This window comes from Lonchura striata, chromosome 1 (genome assembly GCF_050655825.1).
Source record: "Lonchura striata isolate lonStrDom1 chromosome 1, ASM5065582v1, whole genome shotgun sequence".
Taxonomy (NCBI): Eukaryota; Metazoa; Chordata; class Aves; order Passeriformes; family Estrildidae; genus Lonchura; species Lonchura striata.
Window position 1 is genome coordinate 16,035,274 of NC_140703.1, and position 12,359 is coordinate 16,047,632.

The 12,359-nt window shown below is 38.4% G+C and overlaps 1 protein-coding gene across 13 annotated transcripts in view; it reads left to right on the forward strand.

Moving 5' to 3' along the window:
• The window catches only part of POU2F1 (POU class 2 homeobox 1), a 116,937-nt gene that overhangs the window by 30,692 nt on the left and 73,886 nt on the right, over positions 1–12,359 (forward strand). For 2 of the 13 annotated variants that reach the window (XM_021550164.4, XM_021550165.4), the window contains exon 1: positions 1–12,359. This exon is cut by the window's left edge and continues 25,178 nt beyond it; it is cut by the window's right edge and continues 16,692 nt beyond it. The exons of 10 other annotated variants lie outside the window; for them this stretch is intronic. The gene's annotated coding sequence lies outside the window, so the exon portion shown is untranslated. One more of the 13 variants, XM_085590053.1, reaches the window with a different exon arrangement.

The window sequence follows — 12,359 nt, forward strand, 5'->3', positions numbered from 1 at the left end:
ACATCAATAAATCTGTCTTTAAAACTATCCCAAAGATAAGCTGTGATCAAATGTAGTATATAAAAATCTAGCATTCGAGCCAGCGTTCTCAGAATGAGATGTTGAGGTGGTCAAAGCTCCGGATTTTGCCAAAATAAAAGTAATTCTAACAGGTTTCTGTGGGGTTTTTAAAGAAGACCTGAGAATTCTCCTTAGCAGCAGTAAGCATCTGTAGTCATTCATGTATTTGCTTTGCCAGCTGTAGGAGCTTAGGTGCTGTCCAGTATCACCAGGGACTTGTGTCTGCATTTCTGTTCAGGTAGGTGTTCCAAGAGAAGACAGTAGAATCTTTGAATTCAACTATTTTATGCAAAGTTATGTTAGTGGTTATCTCAAGTATTTTACATTTCTACAATTAGTACCTCAGAAATATTCCTCTGCTGTCTGCTTCATATGGCTGTAACACTGTCAGTATTCAAAGTGTTTTATAAATTTAATTCATCTCAAAGACACTCCTGTACACAAAATAGATTTGAGTTTTTATTTCAGTTATTGTAATTGCACTGTAAGTTCCCTACTTCCATCTTTTTTTGCTTCTGTTCAGTATGTATAATGTAAAATACATCCAGTCTGGTTTGTAAAATGGACATAATAGGTGCAGGTTCTGTAGTTCTTTCTAGTGGAATTCCCCCAGTTTATTATTGCTAAAAACCCAAACAGAACCCACATAATTACCTCAGGAACACAGTTCTTAATCATGGTAGACAAGCCCTTGAAAAAGGAAGGTTTTTGCCAATTTTATTTCACGGTGTTTCCCAGGTTACCTTACAGGTGGTGTAACAGAATATAAATATGATGCCAATGTGAGACAGAAACCTCCCTTAAAAACACAACAACTGAAATCTGCTGTGTCAGTGGCAATCTGCTGGAGATGTATTTGTCTGTCAGTTTATGACCTTGCATTTTTTGGTAGTATTTTCATAGTCTAACTGTGCATTGGACTTTTAAATAAAATTAACCTTGTGCAAGCTAATGAAGATTCATACCCTTACACTGTGTGTACTTTATATCCCTGTTTGGAAAAGAAAGATAAATTAACTTGCATAATTAATTAAAGACTTTCGATTTTAGGTACTGTTTTTGTTCAGATGAAGAAAAGATTTATCCTCAGAATAGTCAAGAGAGCATTATCAAGTAGCAAAGTTAGATTATTTAATGTTCCTTTCTGCACTCTGGAAATAGCATGCTCTAGGAGATGCTTATGGTTGTCAGAAGATGTAAATCAGGATGGAGATGAGTTAATTGCTGATAAGGGACAACTTAAGATCATTATGCATTAAAAATCTATTATTGAATTAAGTTAAAACTATTCAGTATTAATAATTTATCGTGATATTGACACAAATCTGTACATTTTCCAATCTCATCCTTTATTAGAAATACTATTGGCAAACATTTTCAGCATATACATCACAGCTGAAAACCCACAAAGGAATATATAAATTATGTGTAAGTAGTTGATGCACAGTATCAAGGGGAGGAAGTAGTCTAGAGGACAAAAAAAATGCTCGAGAGGAGCACAGTCTGCAGTTATGAATTATTTCATATAAATATTGCCTATGGCATGGATATTTAAAGGGGGCGAAAAGCCGAATATATTACACGGAGCTCATATCGGGCGAGCTCTGGGAGCGATTCCGAGAGGAAGGACGCAACTTGGGAGCCTCAGCTAGAGCCGAATGTTTTGTGTCCAGCTGATGGGATGCTCGGGAGGAGGCCGCGCGGCTGCCCCGGCGGAGCGGAGCCGCTCGGGCCGGGCTGCGGGCGCGGCCCCGCCGACGGCGCCGGCCCGGCCGGGCGCGGACCGCCGTGCCGGGAATTCTGATGGGCTCCGTGCGGAACGCCTGCCTTTCGGGTGACTGCTGGAAACCAGATGTTTCTGATAAGATTTTGATAAGTGTGTTGGGATCCACCGAGAATAAGATTTAACATGAAAATAAATAAAAAGCACCCAGGGGAGTAATTCCGTTTTATTTATATTCCTTAGCTCGGATAGATTTATTTTTTAAAATTTTTGTTCCGTTCCTTTCTTCTAGCCTTCTTAATAAGAGCATTGGACAATTTATCCCCACGATGAAATTATATGAAATGTTTTTTGCCCTTTTTTTTGAATCTAAAACCTTCAGCAATGCATACAGCACAACTGAATTTTCAAAAGAAAACTCTTTGAAGTCCTTTTTTCTTTTTTCTTTCTTTGTGTCTCTGTCTCCCCCTTTCTCCATCTCTCCCCCCTCCTTCTCTCTGTCTGTCAAGTTCAAGAGCAGCTCAGATGCCATGAATTAAGTGAAGCACAAAAGGGGAAAAGGAGACCCTTTTGAAGAACAAAGGCCTCCCATTAGGCTGCCGTGTTCTTTCTCTGACCAAAATTGCTCCCTACATGGTTTTTATTGCTGTCCACATGCTTGGCACATAAGGTAAATACAGTAGGACCCTCGTTACCTCACACTCTCTCTTCCTCTTCCCCCTTCAATAAATGTTTTGTCTCTTTGATGTCCCTAGTAATTCTTATACTGATTGTTCCCACCCTCATAAAAGCCCCAGGGGTAGTCATGGTGGTGGATAGCATTAGATACTGTGTAAATGCTTCCAGAAAAGAAGACAAACTGCAGCCAAAGAATTTATTTCAGGTGGAAGAGAATGGGAAGGAAATACAGATGTTTTCTTTTCAACATGTTGCCTCTTTGCCCCTCCTTGCGCTTATATTTCCCAGGGAAGTTCATAATTTGTTACTGTGTTTCAAAAACAAACAAGGAAATACGGCTAAGTCAGAATTAGGAGAAAATGCATGCCACAAGACTTTAAAGTGATAGGAACTTTCTCATAAGCCTTCTTGACTATTTATTTTTCTTTGGTTTGGACAGCTCTCTGTTTCAGAGCTTTGGTGAAAAGTAGCAGCTAAGGTTCAGACTGTGGTGGATTTCAAAATGTGAACTGTGCAGTGCATGTCTTTTAAAAAGAAATGTCAGGCCCTTCCTATGTAGAGAAATTTTTAAATAGCACTGAAATGTATGCATGCATATAAAAAACTGGAACCAGTTTAAAACTCTATCTTAAACCTAAAATTGCAACTTTTTAGTACTTGAATGACAAAATTTGCTAATGGTTTCAAAGACTTCTTTAGACAGAATCCTGAAAGGTACGAATTATTGCTGTGAGAGAGCATAATTCATGCTGAAGTTGTCTGGAAATCGTAAAGTATACAGGTATTTCTTGAAATTTGAAATTATGTTCTTCCAAAATAAATTGTTTTCAGAGATACCTATTTGTTTTATTATTTGTACTTCATCTTCTGGTTCTGCATTTTCAGTGACATGAAGTAGTCTCATTAGATTGTGCAACGCAATTTAATATGTAATGATTAACAGAACATGTAACTGTTTTTATTTTTGGCACTGCTTCTTACTGCAACCTCCTCACCTCCTGGAGTATATGCTTATACGAGCATCTGCTGTTATGAACATAGTAATTCCAGAGAAAATGTCAACAAGGCTACTTAAAGAAATAACAATGAGTCTTACCAGTCTGTTTTGTAGATTACAAGGCAAGGAAAATCCACCTTGAAATCTGACTTCATGGCAAGTTTGATTTTTTTTTTTTAAGCTTCTTTTTTTTTCCCCATCTTGCATAATAAATTTTAAAATAAATTATTGGTTGTAATCAGTTGAATATTTCCTCACTCTGTGTGAGCAAGGTTTTGCATACACATCTCTGCAAAGGAATTAAATTTGCTTCCCCATCGCCTTGTAATTGGCCTACTTAGCTTCCTGCTGTGTGTGTGTAGGGGGAGGTGATGCTGGCACTTACTGAACTTCCAGTATGTAATTGGCATATTTTGATCCATATTTCATGCAATGATCGCTTGTCTAATGGCATCTGCACCTTCAGGTGTTCTGGTAGAATGCCCCATAGGTAGGAGTGGTGCATCTGCTTGTGGTGGATGTGGGTGCTGTGATTAATGGCAGTGGCTACAGCTGCCTGAGTATGGAAGATGAACCTTTGTTCTACCTTCCCCCTCCCTCTTGCCATGCCCCATTTGTCATGTAGCCTCTCCTGTTGTCATTTAACCTATGTCCCCTTGCTCCGTGGAGCTGTACCTGCACTCATCTCACCCAGCCTCACAAATCTGTGCCAGCCCCTCCATTCCCCTGTGCCTGCGGGCGTGGTTCTGTTCACAGGTCAGAGCAGATGCTCGCCCCGGTGCCGAGCAGCAGAGGCAGGACCAGGCTGTGCCGGGATGGGCATGGCTGGAAGTCGAGCCGAGGGAGAGGAGGCACAGCTGCTGCAGCTGCAGTTTAGCCACAGCATCGGCTGCTGCTTCGTGTTACCTGCCGACCAAGAGCACTGCAGTGCTTTTGTGGGGACTGGGACAAGGCTGGGGACCACTGGATTCAAAGGCTCCACGTTGGGCAGAGTAAGAGGAAGACTTTCCGAGGGAGGTGTGGCTGTGTTGCACAGAATCAACAAGGTTGAAAAAACCTTTGAGATCATTGAATCTGACTTATGGCCTAACACCCTCATGGCACTGATGCCACATCCAGTCTTACTTTAACACCTCCAGGGTTGGTGGCTCCCAGCACCTCCCTGGGCAGCCCATTCCAATGCCCAGTCCCTCTTTCTGTCAGGAACTTCTTTGTTATGTCCAGCCTAAACTCCCCCTGATGCAGCTCAAGTCTGCGTCCCCTAGTCTGGTTGCTGTTTCTTAATGACTGGTTTTCTGGGAGAAGAGAAAAATGCCATGCAATTAAGTAACATGATTTTAATACTACCTGGAATTTCTATGAGGATGAATAAGACCTAAAATATATATCAAATTTACCAACACAATAAAAAGTGAGTGTCAGTTTCTGAGTATTCCTTTCAGCAGTAGTAAAATGATTTTCCCGGGCATGTCTTGTAGGTAACTTTTATTGAATTCCATGAGATTATTTTTCCTTATACTTTTTCTTTAAGAATATGTAATATACACCTGAAAGAGAACATTGGGAATTTTCAATTGTATGCCTGCACAAAACAGACTCATAGCCTGAATTTTGAGTTTTACTTGACAATTTCTGTATAAAGACCAGTGACATAGGAGACATAAAAATTTGGTGGCTTCCATTGAAGACTTGTTGAAATAAGTAATGAAAGAATGTGTTGGTGAGAGGCTTAGTTTTAATTATTCAAAACTCTGTTCCTTCCTTACATAGGAACTGCAAATTTGTGAGAATAGTACCTAGTGCCTTGGAAACACTGCACAGTGAAAAACACTTAGATTGCTACTCTTGAAATAAGCTGAACATTTTAAAGAAAATGATGATGTCTTCAGAATTATTTTATTTCTTTAGCACTGATGCTGCTGGAATTTTCTCAGGTTTGTCTTAATTTTGAATTCCTAGACATTGAGGAAGGGCTTAGTAGAGCTCTGAAATGTGAGGTTGGTTATAGAAGTCATTGAATAGTCATATTGACAGTGTAAATCCAGGATAAGGGGTTCAGTACATCATCTGTTTCTTCCCAAAGGACTAATATTTCTTATTAGATTCTTAGTAGAGCCTTGAAGCTGTGTAACTACTCTCATCTTCATCACACAAAATGTAAAATCTCTTGAGGTAAATAAAATTTTCTGCTCTTATATTCTTTCATTTGCAGACAACAGTAAGCAAGATGCCTTGTACTTCAGGTTGTAGCTTGCATTCTGAGTTCTCTGCCACTGGCACATGCTGTTTTTCACTAGCTTGCTTTAGGTTATAATACAGAGATTATTCTTTTTATGTTTACTTTGCTTGTTTCTTGTATTTAGCATTTTTTTTCAGGCAGCAACATAAAATTGAAACTTGTGCAAAAAAGATTCTGTTGCATGTTGAATTTTGAACACTGAGTAAAACTTTCAAAATTTATTACCCTTCCTCTGCAGGAGGAGATTTTGTGTACTGACACTTGATATTTTCTTTTCTAGGGGCTAAACAAAATGTTAAATAATTTAGAAATTGCTGTAGCAAAATCCATTCAACCACATTCAGTGGAGTCTTCTCTGGTGGGTGAATTTCTCAGGCTGTAATGCTTTAGGAAATGATGACTTGTTTTGCCATGATGGTATGGCCTACCTTGACTGGCCATTAGAAAATTGGAATTTACATGCAAGTGACCTTGTGTTAACCACTTGCTCTGAAGGACATACAGGAACTGTTCATGTGTAGAAAAGTCAACACCTTTTTGACTATAATCTGCTTTTACTAAGGGCAAAGCTAATCTAAATTATTCTGAATTCTTTTGTACAGCTGCAAGCACACAGCACAGGTTACTGGCACACTGTAACTTGTGGTGCTGGAGACCTGACTATTTTTTTTTTTTTTTTGTAATATCATTTTATGATAAGTCTGTGGTGTTGATTTTTGGATATGTGTGTAGCATTCAAGTTTGGAAAGATCCATTCTCAGGTGAAGACTTTAGATATGGAGGGCTTCTTAAAATGTAGCCCTGAGATGTCACCTAGAGAGATGTGAGGTATCTACACTTACCTGTTCTCCATGGTTTAGATATAGGGACCACCCCCCTGATTTTTTTCCTGAGATACCTACAAACTTATATGAGCATATATTGTAATATTGTGTAGAAGCAACTGTCAGTATTTTTGATGAGGTCTAGAGAGTTGTGTAAATGGCTTTTTCACTTCAGAGCTATTGTATGAAATTTGTCGTCTAAGATTAAGCACTCTGATCCCAGATTCTGGGCAGAGTACCGACATTGGAGGAGAGCAGCCCTGCAATACTCAATTTTACATTAAAGTCTCATGGATGTCTTCCATATCCATGCTTGGAGAGCTTAATTAACAGAACTAATTACTGTTCCAGATAGATCTACATGTCCCAATGCAAATTAACATGGAGTTTAAGAAAGTAGAAAGGAAATGAAGCTGTCATGTGTGTGGCTGCTTATCAGCTCTTGAGTCTGTTGTAGGAGTGCATGCTGAACACTCAGGTGATCCTCAGCAGCTGGTAAGTGGTGTCCATGGTTGTGCTTGGCACTGGGAGAAGCACAGAAGCCCTTTCTGAGGCCAGTCTGCTTTTCCTTTTGCTTGCCTCGTAGCCAGAGTGCAGCTTTGCTTTGTGTTCCTCGGGAACATTGCTGCTGCTGTTGGCTGTGCGGGTTTGTCCTGCGGACACAGGCTGGGAGTCTCGGGAGGAGAGAGGCTCGCAGTTGTAATCTCTCCTTGCCTTGCCTCTGGTCAGGCGGCCGATTGTTTTTCTGGTTTGGTTCCTCCGGGTGGCATCTGTCTTCAGGAAAAATTTCCTTACAGCCAAGTGTGGGCTACTGAACTGTGGCTGTCTCAGCACCACTGTTTCTGACTGCTACGCTGAATTAATTATGTGAGCAGTTATGGTGTAGGTGCTGGAAATGTTTGTGGCCGTTCAGAATGGAAGAGCTGCTCTTAAATGAATTTCTTTGTCATCCTCTGGAGCCTTTTTTGGGTTGTTTTTACTTTACTCTTTAAAAAATAAATCCTGAAAGATAAGATTTCGTATTTCATTTGTATAAAAGTTAGATTTATGCCACTTAGAATGCCTTTCCTATCCTGTGATTTTATTCCAAATATTATGATATGCCTACACAACATTTCACTCCCATCTCCTAAGCTTTATCTTACTGTAACTTTCTAGTTGTAAATGCTTGTTTAATACTAATCAACTGTTTCTTTGTTGTTCAACTTATAATTTAACTGTGTGTTATTGACATAGTATTACTTGAAGGTTTCTCTTAAATGCCTGTTTTAAAGATCTGGAAAACATTGTTCTTTTAAAGCTTGGGTTAAAATTACTTGTACAGAATTAAAAATATGTGAACAGTGTAGCTGTACACAGCCAGATGTTGCAAGATCAGCATGAACCTGACAAAGCCTGGAAGGGATTCTGCTCTCGCTAGGTAAAGACTTGAACAAATACATGGGACCTGCAGTGTTCCCCCAAAGGCCAAAAGAAATGAATTCCCTCAAATCAGAATGTGATTTCTCTGGAAAAGTTTGCTCCACTGAGAACACCTTCTCAGCATCTCCTGGGACTTGAGCCATAAAGGTCTTGGGTTCAAAGCAAGATGGAGTTTGCAAAAGGCAAGTGTAGAGAAATAATTAATCTAGTGAAGGCTGGGGTACTCCGTTCTCTTTTGTCTCATGGAGAAAATGTGGCTGTGTTTTTGCTGTATGAGTTATTCAATTGTTTTCTGTTACAATATTTTCATTAGGAAGGGGAGAGCTTTAAATCTTCACCTTTTTTCATGCTTAATTTTTAAGAAATCAAGGGCTTTTGGGCTGGCATAGTGATTTATGCTATTCATAGCTGTAAAACTGAAGTTCTTTGTAATACAAGAATCAAACTCATGTAATGGCAAATGATTTTCCAAATACAAAATAAATGTCTGTTATTCAGTGTTTGCATTGCTTTGGCACCTGTGAGGTGTGAGCTGTGAGGTCCTTTGCTGCTGAACAGCTTTACTGGTCAGTGGCTGAGGAAAGTTAATAGGACTTGTAGGCAGCAGAACCTCTTTAGGTGTTAAACAGGAAAGCAGCATCACCTTCATGTTCTTGTTTTTTTTCCTAGGGAAGCCACAACTAAAGACACAGGTTGAAAGTCTGGAAATAGCAAAATGCTATTAAAATAACAGAAATGGTTTTTAACATTTATCGGTGCGTAAAATATGCGTTGTGTGAAAAACACCAATCATTTGCTTTTTAAAATTTTAAAAGTTTAATAAGAATAAAATGGTTATAAAAATAGTAATATAATTAGAGTAATAAAGTTTAGAGCTAGGACAATTACAAGACAATAAAAAGCAAAGAATTACAGATGTCTGGATGCTCTCAGACGCTTAAGTCATGAAAAGCATCCCTTGTGACCAAAGGAATTACCCTTAAAACAATGCACTTGTTGCATATTCATGTATCTTTCATGGTTATGCATACATTCTATTTAAAACAAGAAACTCTCTGTTGTATGTCAACTGTTTCCTCTAATCCCCATGGTGTCTTGGAGTCTGAGCAAGGCCTGAAAAAATTAGCTTCTTTTGATAAGAAAACTATAAATTCCTTTTCTTTGGAAGATTTAGGTATTCCTCGAAGCAAGTATCTCATTAAAAAAAAAAAAAACTCCCCCCACATATATAGTCTCTATTTTAACATTATGTTGGAACCTAAAACTATATTTACACACTACTATATAACTAAAACTATATAACACACTACTTAAGAGAATTAATACAGCATAACTTTCTAACATTACGCATATAATATTCATTGTAATATTTGCGAAAAGCCAATCATAAAATATGCATTTTTCACATGGTGTAATGTCTGCTCTCAGAGATAACAACTGTATTTTTTATGGTGAAAATGGAACACAACTGAACTGTTGTTCAGCAGATACTTAAAACATCACTGGGGCAGCTTTGCCTACTCTATCCCTACTATAAATTTATGTAAACTGTACCAAAATCTGGATTTTAAGAAAATACGTGTGATGAAGTTTCCAGTATTGTTTTTTCAGCTCTTTTGAGCTTGTCTTATGGGCATAGAAGTTTCAAGTGCCAGTGCTGCTTTAAAGTTAAAATAAATATTTTGCATTTCAGCTTGTGCTATTTTAAAAGAGTGTAGTTCAAAATAAAGGGAGGGAACTCCCTTATTCTATTTCAGAGTGTTCCTTGAGGAGGAACCTGTAAAAATGCTGCTTGTGTGAATTTTCTCCTCTTCATGGGCAAGCTGGGGAAGTAGAGACGAGCAGCAGTTGGAACTTGAAAATGGATATTTCCGTATAACTAATAAAATTACTCTTCAGGTCACCAGGGCTGCAGAGTCAGCTGTTGTGTCCAGTGGATTTTGATTAAATTGGAGCGCAACATTTTCTTTTCCCCTTTGTGTGAATCTGGCTCTTTGAGGCATGCCCTCCTAGAGCATGTACTGTTTCAGTCCTTATTTCAAGCATTTCCACTCTTTGTACCTGCTTTGAGCCCTAGGATTTTTTGCCTTATACCTTGACCTTGGTGTACCATGCATTTGTGAAGCTAATAAGGTGGATTTAAGAGAATAGCCTGTCCCTCAAGTTAAGGGTGAGAGGCTAGGAAATAAACACAGCGTGCTACAGAATGGAAGAGAGCAGAAAGAGATATTTAAGAGGAGATTAAATACACCTTTACATACATTCTAGGTGGAAAGGAAAAAGAGGATGTTCTGAATAAAGGTCATATTTTCTTTATTTAGTAATATATTTTTGTTGTTTGTTAACCTTTTTACAACCTCTACATCAGATCTTTATACAAAAATTCTCTGAGCTTTATTAAACCTCAAAGGGTGGCAGGAGTTTTTGGGGAGGGGTATGTTTAATCATGTTTTTCAAAGAACATTGGGATTATTAGATTATGCTGACTGTTAATTCCATTTCTTGTAATATTTTTTCATCCACTGTCCAGTCAGTTACATTTTTCAGGGGCATGGAAGTCTCAAGGAGACTGATTTCTTAGGGATTCCCCAGTAAATAGGCAGGTACAGGAAACTGCTTCCATTCACATGAAAAGAAGGAATTCAGTAAGAACATGAGATGCATCAATTTTTGGAAAGTTAATGCAGAGAAGAGATTTTTATAAACATGCTTATTGCAGAAGTTTGGTAAATCAGAGAAACCCATCTTTACTCTATCCTATATATATGTATATATAAAATGCCCTTAAGGTAGACAAGTCTTTTGTATGGTGAACTGTTGAGATACTTTTAATCTCTGTCAATTCTTTGACTGTTTGTGGGTCACTGTACAAATGATTGTACTGGTGAAACTGAGGGTGTAGGGTAGGGCTGGAACAGGGCAGACACAGAATTGGGTTCAGAGGACATGGCTGCCAGAAGAAGGTGCTTGCCAAAAAGATCGATTCGCTGCCACATGAATTCCTGTTCTGAGGTAAAACAGATTTTTAGCTTTTCTGGAAATGACTATGCAGAACAGCTTTCTGTAGGTTGAGTGTGATGTACTTACCAAAAGGGGCAAACTCTTGCTTTAATCATAATCTGGTTAAAAAATCTCAAAAATATAACAATTGCAAGATGCAAACAATTCAGGAAAGAATCTTTAGTGGTTTTGATGCCCAGTGAATTACATTGCCACTATCTGTGTTCTAATAACATTTATATCTTGTGTTGCTTCTAGAGGAAAATACTTTTGGCTAACTTTTAACCGAAATATGAAAATATCAATTCATTATGTTTTCTTGGAAGCTTCTGTTCTGAGAAAGGAGGTAGTGTCTAAATAGATATATAAATAGAGATATTAAGGAAAACTGAAATTGAGCAGTGCTATGCCAGTTTATTTTCTGTGAACTTTTTCTGTTAGAGAATTGCACATATCAGGTACTAGTTCAATCCAAAATAATTTTATTTATGGTATGGTGCACTCTGTCTTGTTCTTCGTTACTATGCAATTATTAGAAGCACCTGGAAAAAAAATAAGTGTTTATGGGTATCCTTTAATTCTCTGTTGCTGGTAAGACAGTTGATAGAACTCAGCATTTCTATTTTTCAGTCAGAGCAGTCTATAAACGAATTTTTAACATGCTTAACTATGAACAGTTGAATAAAATCTAACTAGTAATTCTAAGAGATGAGAATTGCATCAGATGTCTTGAGTCACTGTTGACTAAAACATGTCCCGCTTCTGTGGCTAAAGTTTCAGTAGGTTTCTCTTGATATTGCCTGATGTGTTGCATTTTGCACATTGCTTTGTATTTGAAGGAGGCTTGAAGGTGCACATGTATTTGGCAGTGTAAGACTTTTGGGTGGTCACAGTTGAATGCTTTATTTAAGAGGAAAGCTAATATGTTGCAGTCACTAATGTACTGGAGAAGAGCAGCAATGATGGTGACTTGAGTGACTTCTGTATATGTATATCTGATTGCAATTTTTTTTAGGCACTTTACAGTATAACAATACATCTTTTTCTGAAACTGAAGTATCTATACTTAAATTGTGGTTCCAAGCTTGGCTAAACCAACTTAACAGCTTTCTGAAGTTGAAATGGGACTGCCTTTGCTCCTTACCTTCAGCTTCATTATCTCGTCTTTGCTCTTCTTCCTTTGGAAAGTCTTCTACTGTTCTAACAAATTATGTACCCTTCTGGAAGGGTGTAGTCACAAAACCAGCACATGTAGCCAAAAATGGTGGGAAATCCAAGTATGGAGTGTGGCCTCCTTTCGACAGTGCTAAGCCATCACATTGCTGTACCCTCACTCTTCACACTCATGCTGAAGCTGTGACAAAACTTTTTAAGTTTCCTGCCACTGGAAGGACAGGGCAGTTCTCCTTCCTTTCC